The sequence below is a fragment of the Orycteropus afer genome, unplaced genomic scaffold, assembly GCF_000298275.1.
Source record: "Orycteropus afer afer isolate SDZICR_OR568_19922 unplaced genomic scaffold, OryAfe1.0 scaffold00154, whole genome shotgun sequence".
Taxonomy (NCBI): domain Eukaryota; kingdom Metazoa; phylum Chordata; class Mammalia; order Tubulidentata; family Orycteropodidae; genus Orycteropus; species Orycteropus afer.
This window is the reverse complement of record NW_006921741.1, coordinates 4,859,824-4,873,993: the sequence shown is the minus strand read 5'-3', so window position 1 is coordinate 4,873,993 and position 14,170 is coordinate 4,859,824.

The window sequence follows — 14,170 nt, the reverse complement described above, 5'->3', positions numbered from 1 at the left end:
GCTGGTGAAGAATGCTGAAAGTACCATGGACTGCTAAAAGAACTAACAGATCTGTCCTGCAGGAAGTACAGCCACAATGCTCCTTGGAAGCAAGAATGGCTAGACTTCATCTCACCTACTTTGGTCATGTTGTTGGAGGGGACCATTCCCTGAAGAAGGATGTCATGCTTGGTAAGGTGGAGGGTCGACAAAAGAGGGGAAGCCCTTTGATGAGATGGATGATATGGTGGCTGTGACAATGGGCTCAAGTATAGCCAGGATCATGGAGCTGGCGTGGGATCAGGTGGTGTTTTGTTCTGCTGTGCATGGGATCGCTATGAGGTGGAAACGACTTTATGGCACCTAACAACAACAATAACAAGTCATTTTACTCCTAACCAGAAGGCTGGCAGTTCAAACCCACCAGCCACTCCTCGGAAGGAAGGTTGGACAATCTACTTCTGTATTGGTGTTGTTGTTGTTATGTGCCTTCGAGTCAGACCCGACTCATATTGACCCCCCCGTTGGGTTTCTGAGGCAGTATCACTATGGAAGTAGATTGCCCCATCCATATTGATACTGCCTCAGAAACCAAGGAGGGACCACTATGAGTCAGATCCGACTGGACAGCAATGAGTTTGGTTTGGGTTTTGGAATTTTATAGCATTGTGGTCCGAGAAGATGCTTTGTAGTATTTCAGTGTTTTTGAATTTATTTAGGCTTGTTTTATGTCTTAACATATGATCTATTCTGGAGCATGATCCGTAAGTGCTGGAGAAGAATGTGAATTGTGCTTTCGTTGGGTGGAATGCTCTGTATATGTCTATGAGGTTGAGTTGGTTGATGGTGTTGTTCAGTTCTTCTGTATCTTTGTTGAGTTTTTTCTAGTTGATCTGTCCTTCCTTGAAAATGGTGTGTTAAAGTCTCCTACTTCTATGGTAGAGTTGTCTATTTTCCCTTTCAATTCAGTTAATGTTTGCTTCATGTATTTTGGAGCACTTTCATTGGGTGCATAGATATTTATTATGGTAATGTCTTCTTGGTCAAATGACCCTTTCAGCATCATATAGTGACCTTCTTTATGTTGTTTTTCACCTTAAAGTCTATTTTATCAGAAATCAATATTTCCACTCCTGCTCTTTTTTGGTTACCATTGGCTTGGTATATTTTTCCAACCCCTCAACTCTTAATTTGTTTTTATCTATGCGGCTAAGTTGGGTTTCTTGTAGGCAGCATATTGATGGGTCTTCTTTTCTTATCCAGTCTGCCATTCTCTTTCTCTTGATTGGTGCTTTCAGTCCATTCACATTGAGTGTAATTAGTGATTGGTATGCATTGATTGCTGTCATTCTTCTGTGCTTTTATGTCATGTTGTTGGAGTTTCCTTGGTACCATATACTTTTCTGTGCTGAGTTCATTTTGTTGTCAAGTGTTTCCTCTCTTTTCTTCTTTATTTTTGGTTTTGTGCTAATTAAACCCATATGTTTTCCTTCCTTCTGGGTTTGCTTAGGAGGATTGTCAATTTTCTCTCTGGTTACTTTGGAGTAAATTCTTGTCTCTGTATTTTTAGAACAGTCTGTTCTATGAGGACATTGCCTTGTTTTCTTTTTCATTTGGAAGTTTTGTACCTAGAACTTTTATTCCATTTGGTTAGTTGCTGTTGTTGTGTGCAGATTGACTTCCTTGTGTTTTAGTTTACAATGTTTTGTGGTCTTATTTTGACTGTCTATTTCTGATTTGGTTTTAGTGTTGATGTCATGTGTCCTGATTTTGTTGTTTTCTGTTGTGGGTTCTCTATTGGAAGGACTTCCTTAAGCATTTCTTGTAGGGTTGGTCTGGTTTTCACAAAATCCCTTAATTTCTGTTTGTCTGAGAATGTCTTGATTTTGCCCTCATATTTGATGGGCAGTTTGGCTGGATATAGGATTCTTGGTTGGAAGTTCTTTTCCTTCAGTGTTTTAAATATGCCATCCCATTGCCTTCTTGCCTGCATGGTTTCTGCTGAGTAATCAGAACTCAGCCTAACTGTTTGATTATTATAAGTAATATTTCTTTTGTCCTGGGAAGCTCCCAAGATTCTTTCTTTGTTTTTGGTTTTGGAGAGTTTGATTATGATATGCCTCAGTGTTTTTCTCTTGGGATCTAGCCTGCATGGGGTTCTTAGAGCTTCTTGGACAAATATCTTTTCTTCCTTCATGATAGTGGGGAAGTTTTCTGTTAGTAAGTCTTCCACAATTTTCTAAATTTTTTTTTTGTTTGTTTTTTGCCTCTTCTTGTTCCAGAATTCCAATGAGACATATGTTGTTTCTTTTTGTGTCATCCCATATAACTCTTAGGTTTTTTTCATTTCTCTTAAATCTTTGTTCTGGTTTTTCTTCATACAGGCTGGTGTCAAGGGATTTATCTTCTAGTTGGGAAATGCATTCTTCAGCCAGTTCTAGCCTATTCTTTTGTGCTTCTGCTGTATTGTGTAATTCTGTAATTTTGGTGTTCATATTCTGGATTTCTAACTGCTGTTTTTGTATGAGTTCTGATTGTGTATTAATCTTGTTATTATGTTATTAAATGGTTTTTGTGAGTTCTTCCAGGGTACTGTCTGTGTTCTTCTTGATTCTGTTTGTGGTTTCCTTGAGCTCTTGTAGAGTTTTATAAACATACCTTCTAAATTAATTCCTTCTTGGATAATTCTATAGCCTCTTCTTCCTCCATGTTTGATGAGACTTTTGTTTGGGATTTTATTTCTATTGTCTTATCCTGTTTTCTTTTTTATTTGAGGTTGCCTGTTTTTTTCCTAGACATTTTGAAGTTGTCTTTAACTGTTAGTTATGTATTGATTTGTTTTGTCTTGATTTTATGATTTAATATTTTTGCCAAGGTGGAGCTGGTGTATTTTATTTTTGCTTATTAATTCAGGTGTGCTGGTTGCTCTGAAGTTTTCTTTGTGATGATGGGATCACTGTTTGGAATGCATATGCAGGTCTCTGTTCATCATGAAGGGGTTTTAGGATTCGAGCCGGCAGGTGTTGTGGTGGCTTTATGTGGTTTTTCTATTTGATGAGACAGTAGAGAGGCATAGAAAGAAGGAAGAAAAGAGGAAACAAACAGCTCTAAGGTGCCAGTAGCTGTTCCCAGGGCTTTGAGTAGGCTGCTAAGGATGACGTTGTACTGTTACTCACAGGCCCACAGTTCAAGTTTGGCAAAGACCCCAATGTTTAGGGGGCCACCACTTTCCACTAGATTCAGACAGCCACAAAAACTCTGCACTCCAGATCCCTCCATGCCAAAAAGCTATCCTGGGATAGCTGCCCTTACCTGTGCCACAAGATTGTCCTAGGGTCTGCCCACTTGTGGTGAGCTTCCCTCTCTGCTCCCCGTTCAGCCTTACCCAGAGCCAGAGGGGTCTCCACTCCCTCCCTGTGTTCCCAAGTTTACTGATAAAAGTCTGTGCTGAAGGTAGGTCTGTGGAATGGCCGCAGGTCCTTTGATGCATTCTCACCACTGCCCCAGAGAGCCCTCAGATGGCCTGTCTTGCCGTCTGATCAGTGCTTCGTGAGACAGGTTCCCATATTTTTTTATTTTTTTTTTCTGGCTGTTACACTGCTTCTCCCTCTTTTCTACTCCTACTCTCCTTAGTTTGGCATTCTCTGACTTAATGAGCTGCTCAGAGTGCCAGAATCCCCACTTCAAACTGCTGCACCTAGTTTTTAAGCCACTAAGATGTGAAAGGGAACTAACATGTGTGCTACAGGTAAGATGCCATCTTCCCATCTCCTCTTCTGGATTTCTTATTGCTGTTTTTGTGTGGATTCCAATTGTCTATTTATTTTGTCGTTTTACTCTTGTATTGTTTTCCTGAATTCTTCTGGGGTATTTCTGTGTTTTCTTTGCTCTTTTGGAAGGCTCTATATAGAATATAAATCTTTTAAATTCTTTATTGGGGAGTTCTATTACTTGTGCTTCCTCAGGGAAGTTTTCTGGTTCTTTATTTTGGTCACTTGTTTGAACTATCTTATGTTGTTTGATTTAAAGTTTTCTGTTGTCTCTAAGACATTTTGGAGTTGTTGTATTTATTTGTTGATTACGTGTTGATTTGTTTTACTTTGATATTTGTTTTGCTTTCTTATGATATATCTGAGCAGATGTGTGTGCTGTCAGTAGTCTTTGCTAGTTTGGCAGCACTGGGGCATTCCCTAGCTGTCTCCAAGTGGAAGGTGACTGGTAGGAGTGTGGATGTAAGTCTCCTTTTGCTGGTTGTGAAGAGCAGCAATGTATGAGTGATCAAGTGTTGTCTACCATGAGTTGTTGATCCAGTGGTTCAGAAGTGAGTGGTGGCAGTCACCTTTTGGATGGGGTAATAGGTCATAGGTGGGGCAAGCATGACTGACTAGTGGTGAAACAGTGTCCACCTTCTGCTAGATGGGGTTGAGAAGAAGAAAAAAGGGAGGGTAAGGAAAAAAAAGGATGAAAACAAAAGAAGAAGAAGAGGCTGTGGAAAAAAATTAATAGAAAGAAAGAAGTACAAAAAAGAAAAAGAAAAAAAGGGGGGAAATAAAAAGAGTAATGTGGCAGCAGTTGCCTGTAGCTCTGAAGCAACAGGCACATGATGCCCTAGCCACTGATACATGTGCCACTGGCTGCAGTGGTAGACAACTGTCACATGATCTGTGTGAGCATGCATGTACCCCCAGAGTTGTCAGGATCTTGGTGCATGGTTTGTGCATGTCTTCCCCCTCCTGTGAAGTTGATAGGTACCCAGTACACAGTCTGCATGTGTGTGCATCCCTGAACGTGGAGATCGAGGGTGCCTGGTGTGTGATTTACTAGCTTGTGCACACCTGACCTCAGAGGTCATAGGCACCTGTTGTGCAGTCTACATGTGTGTGTGTCCTGACAATGAAGGCAGCAGACATCTGGCATGTGGTCTGCATGTGTGCATGTCCCAGCCAGCAGTGAGTGATAGCAGGCTCCTGGCACACAGTCCATGTGTGTGTGCACCTCAAACAGTGGAGTTTGCTGGCATGTGGCATATGGCCCTTGAGAGTGTGCCCTGTCATTCAGACAGGTACCAGGTACGTGGAGCACATTCTGCAGGCTTGCAGTGTCATCCAGTGGTGTGCCACATAGCAGGTGGCAGCTGGATGGTGGGAGGCAGTCTAAGTGAACCATGTGGGTGGAGGGTGATGGTAGGGGACATCTCTGGCTTCTGGATCGATGAAGGCAGAGGAGTCTCACTCCTGGTCACTGGAAAGTTGTGTGTGAGGAAAGTGGGAGAATGCACTTGTCCAATCACCAATTACTGGCATGGGGCTTCTGATTAAGTGGCTCTGGTAGCATAGTGGCTAAGGCACTTGACTGCTAACCAGAAGGCTGGCGGTTCAAACCCACCAGCCACTCCTCGGAAGGAAGGTTGGGCAATCCTACTTCCGTAGTGATACTGCCTCGGAAACCCAAGGAGGGGTCGCTATGAGTCAGGGCTGACTCGACGGCACATAACAACAACAACAACAACAACAACCCCTACTAAATCAAGGTGGGGTGTGTGCTACCCAGAGTTGAGCTTCCACAGGTATCATCTTATAGGCCTTCCTCTGGGGGGCCTTCAACCCAAATGAGTAGGACCCACTACTGATGAGTGATTTCATCCCCATTTATTTGTTCTCCTCATTCTGTGGTCACTTGTGCCACCAGAATTCTCACCTGTTTCCCTATGCTTTCTTTTCTTAGAACCTAGCTCTCTTTGCCTCATTCCAGATTTGTTTATACTATGTCTCCGTCTTAATGGAGATTTTTTGAAGTTGGCGTCTCCTCACCTGTGCTTGTTGCCTTCTGTGTCTCAAAATTGCCATTTTGTGTCAAGCCCTTGCTCCATCTGCTGTTGGAATGTGGTAAAGAACGTTGTCCCTGAATAAAGTTTTATATGAAAAGTTAATTTTAGAAACAGGGCAAAAAACTGGTCTATTTCCTTATTTCTGATACTTCCTCATGTGTATTTTCTCCTCTTTATTTTGTTTTTAAAATATTTAGCAACTGGACACCAGACTCACTTGACAAAATAAAATACATAAAATTCTTGTTCCACAACCTATGTTGGTGAGTAGCAACTGGGGTCTTAAATGCTTTCAAGCAGCCATCTAAGATGCAGCTAATGGTCTCCCATGGTTGGAAGCAAAGAAGTGTGCAAATTAAAAAAAAAAAAAAAGGACATTTGGAAGTAATCAGTCCTAGGACATGATGGACCTTGAGACTAGAAGAACTAGATGGCGCCTGGTTACCAATGCCAACCACTCGGGAAAGGATCAAAACTGGAAATCCTGGATAGAGTGGGAGGGAAAATGTGGAACAAAATCCAAAAACCCAATAATGACCAGAATTACTGGTTGGATGGAATCTGGTGGGACCCCCAATACTATGGCCAAGGGATATACTTTGGGCCTGGAATAAAACTCACTCCCAGGGGCTGGCTCTCAGCCCAATAGTAAACAAGCTCTACAGCAGACCACTCAACCCAGGGTAATGCACCCACATACTCCATGGAGATGCATCCCTTGGAGCAACCAGAGGGGCAACAATCACATGGAGGAAATGGAGGAGGACACCCTCATGAAGTACGTAACTATGAGGGTCTTGGGGGGGGGGGTTAGTGGGCAGGGAGGGGAGGAGACTGGGTTAGGGTTGGGGATGGTAATTGGAGAGTGAAAGCCAATGTACACAAAATGTTGAATGTAAAACAAATTCTGCTCTGTAAACTTGTACCTAAAGCACAATTTAATATATATATTAAACTGTAAAATTACTGGCTTTATGGACTTTTTTTTTTTTTTTTTACTCCTAGGTCTTGATTTTATAATTGTTTATATTTTAAATACTTCATAGTCTCTTATTATATATTATCATTATTTTATGCATTCATTCTTAGTGTAACCTGCCTTATATTCTTTGCAATATAACTAAAGAATACATAATTAACTATTCAAATTTACGGGACTCTCCAGGCCAAGTGAGGAGTTTTCCTGCAGGTATTTTTGACAAATAAGCTTCAGAATGACTACCTTGAAATTTGTAGTAGAATTCTGGTTCCCAGAATACCATGTATTTTAAGAATCAGTTCATGAATTGGAAGTTATAGTTCAAAAGCAAGCACTGAATTAATGAACTTTCAGTCATCCTTTCTGCCCGTCAATGGGAGAGTAGAAGAAATAAAGTAATCCTGTTCTCTTTCTGGAAGCATCCTTTCTTTCTGTTTCCTCCATAATTCAAGAGGATCTATCTATGGATAGTCAAAAAAACATGGAAACAAGCAGCTATATCTACAGTCCAAGTCTGGTTGACCAATAATTTGTAGAGTAACAGTGAGCAGTCCATTCAATTTCTCAGACTCAATTTTTCTTTGTAAAATGGAAAAAATAATTCCTACTACTCCTAAAATTTTTGAAAAGATTCAGTAATTAAACAGATAAGGTGCTGTTAAAGATTATATTAACATTAGATATTATACTCTATGGTAGATATTATATAAATAATAACTTTTTTTTTTTTTTTACAGAATTTAAAAGGTGAAAATGTACACAAACAAGAAAATAAAAAACACAAGTAATTTTACCATTCAGAAATAATCACTATTAACATTTCGTGGTATATACTGTCAGTCTTTTTCCTCCTATGGATATGTGGCAGTTGCTGTCATCTCCCTCAGATCTGACTGTTTTAATGTGCTTCAGGAGACTTCCAACTGACAATGTATTTTTCTCTGTGCCTGAGGGCTTTTTCAAGCACCACAGACGGCCATTTTGTTCTTGAAACATATGGACAGGCTCAGAGTGCTTGGAAATTAACACTTCTTACCCACCAGCCACTCCACGGAAGGAAGACTGGGCAGTTGACTTCTATAAAGATTTACCTCGTCAGAAACCCAAAGAGGGTCTCTGTGAGTTGGAATTGACCCAATGGCAGTGAGTTTGTGGTTTTTTTTTTTGGGGGGGGGGAGGGGCAGCCTTTAATCCATAATTACCTAACCTGAAATATAAATGTGATTCCATCTCCCTTGCTTCTTGGGTGGAACAGTTCTATCTTCTGGTATGTTTCTCAGAGTTTCTACGTGTGCCTTGGTGGCACAATGCCTAAGGCATTTGACTGCTAACCAGAAGGCTGGCTAACCGGCCACTCCATGGAAGGAAGACTGGGCAATCTACTTCCGTAAAGATTTACCACCTCAGAAACTCAATGGGGGTTGCTATGAATTGTAATTGGCTTGATGGCCATGAGTTTAGTTTTTTGTTTTGGTTCCCTGTAGCAACCAGCTTGGTAACATACCCTTAATAGGTGGCTGTTTTTGCCTGTGTCACTTTCCTGCTCCCTTGAGGTTGTTCCTGAACTTCTCTAATAAACAAATTGAACTTGAATTCTGTCTCCTGGTCTGCTTCTGAGGAAAACTCAAAGTAAGAGTGATAGCAGGGGGTGTGACATGTGATAGTTGTTTCAATACATCTGTTTGGATTCTTATTTTATGTAAGTGGAACTTAGGCTTAGGTAAGTTACCAAAGTATGTAACTGAGCCATGTTTTGAATCTAGGTTTGGCTCCAGAGCCTGAGCTTGTAACCATTATTCTTTATGAATTAATGGCAACTTTGCTATGTCCTTTAATACACTTGTAAAGAACAGCCTTTTAACTAGTCCTCTTCTACTCTTGCTTGCCAATGTCTTTTTAACATGTAGTCAGATAATATTACTTCTCTGCTAAAAATTTTCAGAAAGTTTTTCTTTTCACTTAAAACAAAAGTTCTCATCATGGCCAACAAGTTTATATATGATTTGGCCTCCACTTTAACCCCCACTACTTTTCTTTACCTCATTTCTGATTATTTTACCCTCTCACTCTGCTATAGGCATATTGGCTTCTTGGGTTTTCTATAAGGTGCTCAGAGTAATTCTTGCCTCAGAACCATTGCACTGGCTGTTCTATGTCCTCCTCTCATGGCTTGTTCTCCCCACTTCCTTTAGGTTTGTCAAATGTGACCTGCCCAGTGTTATCTTACCTCTCAACCCTGTTTAAAACAACATGAATGGAAGACATCCTCTGTGCTTGTCTTCCACATTCCTTATTTTTCCCTTCCTTATTTTTCACCTTAGCGCTTAGCACCATCTGATACTGTATAGTTAACTTATTATTATTATTATTGTTTATTGAAACAGAATGTAAACTCCACAAAGACAGGGATTTTTGTTTTATTCATGTGTTATATTGGGTTCTCTAGAGAAACACAAAAACCAGCAAAGCATGGAGCAATTCAAGGCTGGCAGGCAGTACACTGGTTGTTGACTCCAACAAAAGACGAATCCAAGATCTCCAGGCCGAACGGTGGGCTGCTCCCTCAAGGAAGTTTGTAGTCTGCACAGCAGGGTTCCAATCCCTCAAAGAATGTCTCTCTTCCCAGGATGTCCCTGTATATCTTGGAAGCAGGCCATACCTCTGGGGAAACTCCCCTTGGGCAGACTGGCCACTCAGAACACAGTCATCTGATCCCATCATGGGAAAAACCACACAGAACTGGGGTCCAGCCAAGTTGACACACAGCTCCAACTATCACAATTCACCTATGTTTCTAGGGCCCAGACCAGTGTCCTCAATAAATGTTTGTTGAATAATGAATGAATAAGATTCATGCTGATTAGTGTTATTGAATGCCAGAAGAGTAGAGATTCTCCCTACTAGTTTTTCTGAACCTCAGCATTTTTTACTGGCCCTTGCCAGTCACAGTGTCTTTATGGCTTAGTCATTAAAGGTGTAATTGGGTCTTCTGTCTCAGTGACATGATGACACATCATAGTAGCTTCTTGAATTAAGAGAATTCAGTTTTGATAGGCTGTCCAATTCTGTTGAGTATGCTTTCAGTGTTTTAATTTGTTTTGGGTTTTAAGAATTCCTTTGAGAATTTCTTCTACTTCCCTGGAATACTGACTCTTAGATTGTCTTATGCAGTTTGACTCCTTTTTCTCAATGTGATATTTATCTCAACTCCTACAGACACCTCACCTTTTTCCTTCTGTTTTAATTCTGCTCTCACTGTCAGAGAGGATTTATTATGCTTCAGTCTTTTTTTTATCCCCGCACTGTCACACTTGGGTAAAATTTTATAATGGTCTCATAAAAATTTCCATTAAGGACTAGTGGTTTGACATTCATCAGTCTACCTATGTGTATACATTGTGTAACTTTATAATCGTAGAATAAATTATATAGAAACTCAGTACTCCCCATGATGTATGAAGTACAATTTATTGTGGTGATTAGATGATAATTTTTGGCATAAAATGAGTGTACTCAAATTAATATTTAATTTTCTTCATGAAAATGAAACATATTTGGATAATATAGGTCAATACTATGGTAATATCTATGGTAGTACATCTTTAAATTGGACCTTTAGGTCACTCTCTTTCATGAGGTTTTTTGATTCACTTCACATAATTTTCCATTGTTGGTACAATTCTAGACTCAGGTTTTTCCTTTAATTTCTCTTTTTAGTTATGGTAATTTATAAATTTAGCATTATGGAGTGTGAAGAGCATGGGCTGTAGATTCAAATGTTTTTGAACTTATTACTGTTACTTATGACCTCTGTGAGGAGCTCTGGCACCATAGTGCCTAAGGCATTTGACTGCTAACCAGAAGGCTGGTGGTTCAAACCCACCAGCCACTCCTCGGAAGGAAGGTTGGGCAGTCTACTTTGTAGTGATACTGCCTTGGAAACCCAAGGAGGGGTCGCTATGAGGCGGGTCTGACTTGATGGCACATAACAATAATAATAGCAATAACACATTACCTACCTCTGTGACCTTGAAAAAGATATTTAACCCCTCTAAGCCTTAGTTTCCTTATCTGCAAAATAATAATAGTTCTTACTTTTTTGAATTGTTATGGAGATTAATAACGGTGCATATGAAATACTTAGTACAATCTGGCAGATGCTAAATATTCAATGCATGTTAACTATTTTTAAATGTATACATAAAATACACGTGTGTGCTGAGTAGAGGTTATCTCTATGTTCTCCATTCTTCATGTAAACTTTTAATTTTCCCCACATTCTTGAGTCATTTTAGGCATCCAACTGTCATTAGGTAAACTTATTACTAAAAAAATATTCATAGAGGACAAAATCTCATGCATAGGGACGTCTTAGCCACACTCCAGTATATTTTTGTTTATTAATTGCTTCTTCTTTGGGAACTTTGCCTCTTATTTATACAAGATAGACTCATTGAACTACAGAGTGTTAGAGAATTCTATTCAATTCATCCATTTTAAAAAGGAAAATTTAAAAGTCAGCATGCAAATAGCAACACTCAGACTGAGTAGAAGTCTTATGTTAGGAGTGCCAAACCATACTGTCTGTCTTGCATAGCCCTTGTATATTATTGGGTACTCAAAGAATATTCAGTGGCTAACCAAGAAGGATGTAATTCAGGATGTTTTTTAACAATGTATTATTATTTCATGTTTATGGATGGAAAACTTAAGGTAGTGAAAATATCAGTACCACCTCTGGTGGTGTAGTGCCTAAGGCATTTGACCACTAAGCAAAAGGCTGACAGTTCAAACCCTCCAGACACCTACAACTTCAATCTTTTCTCCATTTATCATGGTGTTGCTTATTGGTCCAGTTGTGAGGATTTTCATTTTCTTTATGTTGAGACTTAATCCATACTGAAGACTGTAATCATCTTTACTTTCAGCAAGCAAGGTTGTGTTATCTGCTTATTGCAGGTTGTTAATGATTCTTCCTTCAATCCTGATGCCATGTTTTTCTTCATATAGTGCATTTTCTCATTTTTTTTTTTTCAGCATACAGATTGAGTAAGTATGGTGAAAGGATACAATCCTGATGCACACTCTTTTTGATTTTAAACCATGCAGTATCTTTTTGTTCTGTTCAAATGACAACCTCTTGGTCTATGTAAAGGTTCCTCATGAGCCGTTATTCATAATGTTATTGATATTTTATTCCAATCCACATAGTCAAATACCATTGCATAGTCAGTAAAACACAGGTAGAACATCTTGGCTTTTGGCCAAGATTCATCTGACATCAGCAGTGGTATCCTTCAGAGTCCAGCTTGAATTTTTGGAAGTTCCCATCAATATACTACTGTGACCATTTTTGAAATATCTTCAGCAAATTTTACTTGTATGTGATGATAATTATATTGTTTGATAATTTCTACATTCTGTTGGATCACCTTTCTTTGGAATAGTAGCTGTCTTCCAGATTTCATGGCATAAATAAGTACCTCCAGCACTTCATTCAACAAATGGTATTCAGTGGGTATTCCTTCAATTCCTGGAGACTTATTTTTGTCAGTGCTTTCAGTGCAGCTTGGATTTCTTCTTTCAGTACCATTGATTCTTGATCATATGCTACCTCCTGAAATTGTTGAACACTGAACAATTCTTTGTGGTACAGTGACTGTGTATTCTTTCCATCTTCTGTTGATACTTCCTGCATCATTTAATGTTTTGTCCTTAGACTCCTTGAAAATTCAGCTCAAAGCTTGAATTTTCTCTTCTGTTTTTTAGCTTCAGAAATGCTGAGCATGTTCTTCCCTTTTAGTTTTCTAATTCCAGATCTTTGCACATTTCATTGTAATACTTTTCTTCTCAAGCTACTTTGAAATTTTCTGTTCAGTTCTTTTATTTCATCATTTTTTCCATTTGTTTGAGCTGTTCTGTGTTCAAGACACATTTCAGAGTCTTTTCTGACATCCATTTTAGTCTTTTCTTCCTTTCCTGCATTTTCAATGACCTTTTGCTTTCTTTGTGTGTGTTGTTCTTGATGTCATCCCACAACTTGTCTGGTCTTCAGTCATTGGTGTTCAGTGCATCAAATCTTCTCTTCAGATGGTCTCTACATTCAGGTGGGATATAAACCAAATCATATTTTAGCTCTTGTGGAGTTGCTTTAATTTTCTTCAGCTTCAACTTGAACTTGCATATGAATAATTGATGGTCTGTTCCATAGTCATCTCCTGGCTTTGCTTTGACTGATGATATTGAGCTTCTCCATTGCCTCTTTCCACAAATGTAGTAGATCTGATTCCTATGTATTCCATCTGGTGAGGTCCATATATACAGTTGCTGTTTATGTTGTTGAAAAAAGGGTATTTGCAATGAATAATTTGTTGGTCTTGCAAAATTCTATCATGTGATCTCTGGCATCATTTCTATCACCAAGGCCATATTTTCCAACTGCTAATGATTCTTCTTTGTTTCCAACTTCTGCATTCTAGTCACCAGTAATAATCAATACGTCTTGGTTGCATGTTTTGTCAATTTCAGACTGTAGAAGTTGGTAAAAATCTTCAATTTCTTCATCTTTGCCTTTGGGGTTGGTGCATAAATTTGAGTAATAGTAGTATTAACAGGTTTTCCTTGTAGGTGTATGGTTATTATTCTATCACTGACCGCATTGTACTACAGGATAGATCTTGAGATGTTCTTTTTGGCAATGAATTCCACGCCATTCCTCTTCAATGTGTCATTCCTGGCATAGTAGACCAGAAAATTGTCTGATTCAAAATTGTCAGTACTAGTCCATTTCAGCTCACAATTGCCTAGGATATCGATCTTTATGCATTCCATTTCATTGCTGATAATTTCCAATTCATAAATTCATACTTTGTGCATTCCACATTTGATTATTAATAGATGTTTACAACTGTTTTGTCTCATTTTGAGTTGTGCCCCATCAGCAAATGGAGGTTCTAACAGCCTTACTCCATCCATGTCATTAAGATCAATTTTACTTTGAGGAGGCAGATTTTCCTCAGTAATAGTTTGAGTGCCTTCTATCTTAAGAGGCTCATCTTTGGTGCTATCACAGACAGTGTTTCATTGCTATTCATAAAGTTTTCCATCAACATATCAAACAGAATTTCACTGCTATTCATAAGGATTTCAGTGGCCAACTTCTTTCACATGTGCATGGCCTCATCCTTCCTCCCAGTCTGCCTTAGTCTGGAAGCTCTGCTGAAACCTGTCCACCATGGGTGACCCTGCTGGTATTCGAAATACTTGTGGCATAGCTTCCAGCCTCACAGCAATGTGCAAGCCATCATAGTAGGACAAAGTGACAGATGAGTGGTGGATTGTTATATTAGTCATTGTTTTTCTCCTTTTACCATTCTTGTCCATCT